A 7,859-nucleotide genomic window follows, 5' to 3' on the forward strand; every position below is an offset into this window, starting at 1 on the left:
TTTGCTTGATCCACCTCTATTCCCTTGTTTGAGATTTTATGCCCAAGAACAATTCCTTCAGTCACCATGAAGTGACACTTTTCCCAGTTTAAAACTAGGTTAGTTTCTTGGCATCTTTTCAGAACAAGTTTCAGGTGATCAAGACAGGAGCTGAATGAGTCTCCATATACTGAGAAGTCATCCATGAAAACTTCCAGAAATTTTTCCACCATATCAGAGAAAATAGAGAGCATGCATCTCTGGAAGGTTGCAGGTGCATTGCATAGCCCAAAGGGCATCCTTCTATAAGCAAACACTCCGGATGGACATGTGAATGCTGTTTTCTCTTGATCCTGGGGATCTACTGCAATCTGGTTATAGCCTGAGTAGCCATCCAAAAAGCAGTAATAATCATGACCTGCTAGTCTCTCTAGCATCTGGTCTATGAATGGTAAAGGAAAATGATCCTTTCTGGTGGCTGTACTGAGCCTTCTGTAGTCAATACACATGCGCCACCCTGTAACTGTTCTTGTAGGAACCAGTTCATTTTTTTCATTATGAATCACTGTCATGCCTCCCTTTTTTGGGATGACTTGAACAGGGCTCACCCAGGGGCTATCAGAAATGGGATAAATAATCCCAGCCTCTAGTAATTTGGTGACCTCTTTCTGCACCACTTCCTTCATGGCTAGATTTAGCCGCCTCTGTGGTTGAACCACTGGTTTGGCATTATCCTCCAATAGGATTTTGTGCATGCATCTAGCTGGGCTTATTCCCTTAAGGTCACCTATGGACCACCCAAGAGCTGTCTTGTGTGTCCTTAGCACTTGAATAAGTGCTTCCTCTTCCTGTGAATTTAAGGCAGAGCTTATGATCACTGGAAAAGTGTCACCTTCTCCTAGAAATGCATATTTCAAGGATGGTGGCAGTGGCTTGAGCTCTGGTTTAGGAGGTTTTTCCTCTTTCAGAAGAAAGTTCAGAGGCTCTTTCATGTCCCCTGAATCCTCCAAATCAGGCTGAACATCTTTAAAGATGTTTTCCAACTCTGATTCGAGACTCTCAGCCATGTTGATCTCTTCTACCAAAGAGTCAATAAGGTCAACTTTCATGCAGTCTGTTGATGTGTCTGGATGCTGCATGGCTTTGACAGCGTTCAACTTGAACTCGTCATCGTTGACTCTCAGGGTTATTTCCCCCTGCTGGACGTCAATGAGGGATCGTCCAGTTGCTAGGAAGGGTCTTCCTAGAATGAGAGTAGCACTCTTGTGCTCCTCCATTTCCAGCACAACAAAGTCAGTGGGAAAGGCGAATGGCCCAACTCTGACAATCATGTCCTCAATCACGCCTGATGGGTATTTAGTGGAACCATCAGCAAGTTGGAGACATATCCGGGTTGGTTTAACTTCTTCAGTTAAGCCAAGCTTTCTGATAGTGGATGCAGGTATTAGGTTGATGCTTGCCCCAAGATCGCATAAGGCTGTCTTGGTGCAATCACCTTCCAATATGCATGGTATCAGAAAACTCCCAGGGTCTTTAAGCTTTTCAGGAAAGCTTTTCAGAATGACTGCACTGCATTCTTCAGTGAGGAGAACTCTTTCTGTTTCTCTCCACTCCTTTTTATGACTCAAGATCTCTTTCATGAACTTGGCATAAGAAGGTATTTGCTCAAGTGCCTCTGCAAATGGAATCTTTATTTCAAAAGTCCTTAGATAATCTGCAAAGCGAGCAAATTGCTTATCCTGCTCCTCTTTCCAGAGTTTTTGAGGATAACGTATCTTGGCTTTATATTCCTCAACCTTAGTGGTTAAAGAAGCCTTTTTAGAGGGGTTGTTGTCAGCACTTGTGTGTGTCTGATCCCTCACTGGCAATTGAATGCCAGAGTCAGAAGCTGGAGTGACGTTAGACGCCAGCTCACTGTCTGTTCCTGGCTCCTGAACGCCAGAAATGTGCCCCTGTTGGGCGTTCAACGCCAGATTCTTGCCCATTTCTGGCGTTGAACGCCAATCCTGCCTTGTTTCTGGCGCTGAACGCCAGTTTTGGGCATGGTCTGGGCGTTCAGCGCCAGCCTTCCACCCATTTTCTGGCGTTTTAGTGCCAGAATTATTTTTCCCTGGGCTCTTACTGTCCTCAGGGGAATCTTTGGTGGGTTGCTCATTTCTTGAATTTTTGATGCCTTGAGGTGGGGTATTTAATGTTTTCCCACTTCTTAATTGAACTGCTTGGCATTCTTCTGCTATTTGCTTTGATAGCTGCTGCTTTGTTTGCTTAAACTATTCTTCCATATGTATATTAGCTATCCTTGTCTCCTGTAACCTGTCTTTGAATTCAGCTAGCTGCTTTGTTAGAAAATCTAATTGCTGATTGAATTCAGCAGCTTATTTTACAGTACTGAATTCAGCAGTTACTGTTTTAACCTCTTCATTCATGGAAGGGTTGCTGCTTAGATACAGATGCTGATTCCTGGCAACTGTATCAATGAGCTCTTGAGCCTCTTCGATTGTCTTTCTCATATGGATAGATCCACCAGCTGAGTAATCTAAAGACATCTGAGCTCCTTCTGCAAGCCCATAGTAGAAGATGTCTAATTGAACCCACTCTGAAAATATTTCAGAGGGGCATTTTCGTAGCATCTCTCTGTATCTCTCCCAGGCATCATAAAGAGATTCATTATCTCCTTGTTTAAAGCCTTGGATGTCCAGCCTTAGCTGTGTCATCCTTTTTGGAGGGAAATATTGATTCAGGAATTTTTCTGTCAGCTGTTTCCATGTTCTTATGCTGGCCTTAGGTTGGTTATTTAACCACCTCTTAGCTTGATCTTTTACAGCAAATGGAAACAGTAATAGTCTGTAGACATCCTGATCTATTTCCTTATCATGTACTGTGTCAGCAATCTGTAGAAACTGTGCCAGAAACTCTGTAGGTTCTTCCTGTGGAAGACCGGAATACTGGCAACTTTGCTGCACCATGATAATGAGCTGAGGATTCAACTCAAAGCTACTAACTCCAATGGAGGGTATGCATATGCTATTCCCATATGAAGCAGTAGAGGGGTTAGAATATGACCCGAGAGTCCTCCTGGACTGTTCATTTCCACTTATGTCCATGATGGATCTATGGATATAACTTGGACTGATTTACCTTTTTATTTATTTTATTTTATAAGAAGTAAATACTTAAATAAAATAAAATAACTAAAAAGAATTTGAATTTTGAAAATTTTTTTTTTCGTAAAAAAAAATTAAAATTAATTAGTTAAAAAAAACAGAAATTTTTGAAAAAGAGGGAGGATATTTTCGAAAATTTGAGAGAGAGATAGTTAGTTAGGTCGTTTTGAAAAAGTTAAGAAACAAACAAAAAATTAGTTAGTTAGTTGCAACAAATTTTGAAAAGATAAGAAGTTAGGAAGTTAGGAGAGATATTTTTGAAAAGATATTTTTGAATTTAGTGAGGAGAGAGAAAAACAATAAGATAGTACAAGATTTAAAATTTTTAGATCTAATGCTCCTTGTTTTTGAGATTTTGGAGGGAAAACACCAAGGAACACCAAACTTAAAAATTTTAAGATCAAGACACAAGGAAAACTCAAGAACACTTTGAAGATTCACAAGAACACAAGAACATGAAGGAAGAACACCAAACTTAAAATTTTTAGAAAACCAAACCAAAATTTTCGAAAATCAAAGGGGAATCAACAAGAAAACACCAAACTTAAAGTTTGGCACAAGATTTAATAGAAAAAAATATTTTTGAAAAAGAAGGTTTTGAAAAGAGTATAAAAGATTCTAACCCAATTACCAAGAACATAGATTAACGCTCTAGCCAAATGAGTTATGGGACCTTAAAAAATTTTAGGAAAGATTATTTTTGAAAACACCAAACTTAAGATTTGGCACAGGATTTAATAGAAAAATTATTTTTGAAAAAGGTTTTTAAAAATATGATAGCCAATTATCATGAACATAAACACCACGTTCTAATTAACTGAGCTATAAATTTAAAGTGTTTTAACAAGGGATAAATAATAAAAGACTCTAAACCAAAAAAGGAAAGATTTTTTCCTAATCTAAGCAACAAAATAATCCGTCAGTTGTTCAAACACGAACAATCCCCGGCAACGGCGCCAAAAACTTGGTGCACGAATTGTGAATCACACTTTTCACAACGCGTACCACTAACCAGCAAGTGCACTGGGTCGTCCAAGTAATACCTTACTTGAGTAAGGGTCGAATCCCACAGAGATTGTTGGTTTGAAGCAATCTATGGTTATCTTGTAAATCTTAGTCAGGAAGTCAATTATGTTTATCAGTTGAATTATGAATAACCAGTAGAGCATAAATTAAAAGTTACTTGTTGTGCAGTAATGGAGAATATGTTGGAGTTTTGGAGATGCTTTGTCCTCTGAATCTCTGCTTTCCTCTGTCTTCTGATTCACGCACGCACGTCCTCCTATGGAAAGCTGTGTGTTGGTGGATCACCGTTGTCAATGGCTACCTTCCATCCTTCCAGTGAAAACTACGCTCACGCGCTCTGTCACAGCACGGCTAATCACCGGTTGGTTCTCGATCCGGTTGGAATAGGATTTACTATCCTTTTGCGTCTGTCACTAACGCCCAGCCTTCAGGAGTTTGAAGCTCGTCACAGTCATTCAATCATTGAATCCTACTCGGAATACCACAGACAAGGTTTAGACTTTCCAGATTCTCATGAATGCCGCCATCAGTTCTAGCTTATACCATGGAGATTCTGATTAAAGAATCTAAGAGATACTCATTCAGTCGGATATAGAACGGAGGTGGTTGTCAGGCACACGTTCATGATTTGAGGAAGGTGATGAGTGTCACAGCTCATCACCTCCATCACAGTTAGGCGCGAATGAACATCTTAGATAGGAACAAGCGTGTTTGAATGGAAAACAGAAATACTTGCATTAATTCATCGAGACACAGCAGAGCTCCTCACCCCCAACAATGGGGTTTAGAGACTCATGCCGTCAGAGAATACAAAGTTTAGATCTGAAATGTCATGAGATACAGAATAAGTTTCTAAAAGTTGTTTAAATACTAAACTAGTAGCCTAGGGTTACAAAATACGAGTGGACTATGATGGATGATGCAGAGATCCACTTCTGGGGCCCACTTGGTGTGCTGGGGCCCACTTGGTGCGTGCTGGGGCTGAGATTTTAAGCAATTCACGTGCAGAGGCCATTTGTGGAGTTGAACGCCAGTTTTTATGCCAGTTTGGGCGTTCAACTCCAGTTTTTGATCCTTTTCTGGCGCTGGACGCCAGAATTGGGCAGAGAACTGGCGTTGAACGCCAGTTTACGTCGTCTATCCTTGTGCAAAGTATGAACTATTATATATTGCTGGAAAGCCCTGGATGTCTACTTTCCAACGCAATTGGAAGCATGCTAGTTCGAGTTCTGTAGCTCCAGAAAATCCACTTTGAGTGCAGGGAGATCAGAATCCAACAGCATCAGCAGTCCTTTTTCAGCCTGAATCAGATTTTTGCTCAGCTCCTTCAATTTCAGCCAGAAAAATACCTGAAATTACAGAAAAACACACAACTCATAGTAAAGTCCAGAAATATGAATTTTTCCTAAAAACTACTAGAAATAGACTAAAAACTAACTAAAACATACTCTAAACTATATGAAATTATCCCCAAAAAGCGTATAAAATATCCGCTCATCAATTATTATGGGGCATCTCCAAGATATAAAAATCAGTGGGAAATGTAAGTCCTTTAATGTTCACCAAAACATCTTCAGCAACTCCAGCCACTGTAATAATGCTTTTATCTGCTAACACAAAACGAGCTGCCGACCTTTTTAAGGGAGGGAGCCTCAAAATATCATATATAGACAAAGGCATTATGCTGACACATGCTCCTAAATCACACATGCAATCATAAATTACTACACCACCAATAGTACATCTAACTATACAAGGACCTGGATCACTACATTTTTCAGGTAATCTTCCCATTAAAGAAGATATAGAACTACCTAAAGGAATAGTTTCTAATTCATTAATTTTGTCTTTAAGGATACATAAGTCTTTTAGAAACTTTGCATATTTAGGTACCTGCTGAATAACATCAAAAAGAGGAACAGTTACCTCAACCTTTTTGAATATTTCTACCATTTTGGGGTCGGGTTCCAACTGCTTCCTGGGCTTCCTTGCAAGTTGTGGAAATGGAATTGGAGTAGTGTTCTCTGTGGTGTCTGCGCCTTTTGGTGCTTCCTCTTGTGGTTGAGCTATTTCTTCTTCAGCTATGTTCTGTATGTCCTCTTCCTCTTCAACATCTTCTATTTCTACTACCTCTTCAGCTGAGGTGTGTTTTGATGGGCTTGGTTCCTCCTGACTCCTCTCCTGTAGTGTGGTTCCAGACCTTAGGGTGATGGCATTAATGCCTCCCTTTGGATTGGGTAATGGTTGAGAGGGGATTCCAGTGGAGCTTGAAGGTTGGTTACTGGAATTTTGCGTCGATCCAAGCTGTGACATAAGAGCTTGCAAAGTAGAGGTGAGACCATTCAGACTGGCATTAATACTATTCATGTTATTTTCCATGGTCTGTTGTCTTCGCTCAAAAGATTGTAGTAACTCTTCATTAGGGGATACAGAAGAATGAGTAAATTGAGAGGTCTGCTGTTGATTGTTCTGTGGTCCTTGGTTTTGCCTCAGGTGAGGTGCTCTGTAAGGTTGATTATGCTGCCTGTTGTTGTTATTATTCCACCTCTGATTTCCCTGATTATCTCTGCCTCCTCTGTTATTGTTGTCCCTCCAATTCTGGTTAGAATTGTCCTGCCATCCATGGTTATTATTTCCACTTTGATTGTACCCTTGGTTGGGGCGGTCATAGAAGTTATGAGTGGATGCCACCATGTTGTCTTCTTGTTGGAGCTGCGGGCATTCATCAGTGTAATGGCTGTAATCAGTGCAGATTCCGCAAATTTTTTGCGGGACTAATTGTTGGCTTTGCTGTGGCGAAGGAGGTTGAGCTTGCTGAGCTTGTCGTTGATTCAATTGCATCTGCTTCAGCAAGTTGGTCATCTCACATATACTCTGAGCTAGAGCAGCAGTCTCTTTGTTAGAGGATACTTCTGCAACGGCTTTTGAACGGCCTTGCTTTTGCCTGTGATTCCTAGTAGATTCAGCTAAATCACTGATCAATTGCCAAGCCTCATCAGTGGTCTTGTACTTCTTCATAGACCCATTGCTAGCACTTTCCAATGTGGTCTTATCTTGGGGCCTCATGTCCTGTGTGACATAGCTAAGTAGCACTATCTTGTCAATCCTGTGGTGGGGGCATGCTTCCAGAAGATTATTGAAGCGCTCCCAATATTCAAAGAGAGTCTCATTGTCATCCTGAACAATTGTGGAAATATCCTTCCTCAGTTTATCAGTAACTTCAGATGGAAAAAATTTCTCCAAAAACTCGTTTCTGAGTATATCCCAGTTGGATACATTTACCAGAGGTTGAGTGTAGTACCACTCTCTTGCTTTTCCCTCGAGAGAAAACGGGAAAGCTTTCAGCAAAATTGAAGTTTCATCAGTACCATCACGCCTGATAGTAGAACAGGCTGCCTGAAAATCTCTCAAGTGCTTGATAGGCTCTTGAGCAGGTAGGCCATGAAACTTGGGCATCAAGTTTAGCAGTGCGGTCTTTATTTCAAAATCTGTAGCTACCGCTGGATGATGCGCTTGAAATGGTTGCATTGTAGAATCAGGGGCTCCTTCCTCCTGGATGGTAACTCTCCTAGCTGCCATGTCTTCTGCACGTAAAAGAACCGAATTAGTAGAACGGGGGCTGGTTTCTTTCTCAACTTCACTCTCAGATCCGCCCTCAGAGCGGACTAACCGACGCTGTTCTCGCCTTAT

General features: G+C 40.9%; 1 non-coding gene across 1 annotated transcript; it reads left to right on the forward strand.

Moving 5' to 3' along the window:
* Positions 1-7,272: 7,272 nt before the first annotated feature.
* LOC148564168 (small nucleolar RNA R71) lies at positions 7,273-7,379 on the forward strand. The gene has a single exon (XR_015884028.1). It is a non-coding gene; the product is annotated as a small nucleolar RNA R71 (small nucleolar RNA).
* The last annotated feature ends 480 nt before the right edge of the window (positions 7,380-7,859 follow it).

Source organism: Arachis ipaensis, chromosome B5 (genome assembly GCF_059453495.1).
Source record: "Arachis ipaensis isolate K30076 ecotype BB chromosome B5, ASM5945349v1, whole genome shotgun sequence".
NCBI classification, from domain to species: Eukaryota; Viridiplantae; Streptophyta; class Magnoliopsida; order Fabales; family Fabaceae; genus Arachis; species Arachis ipaensis.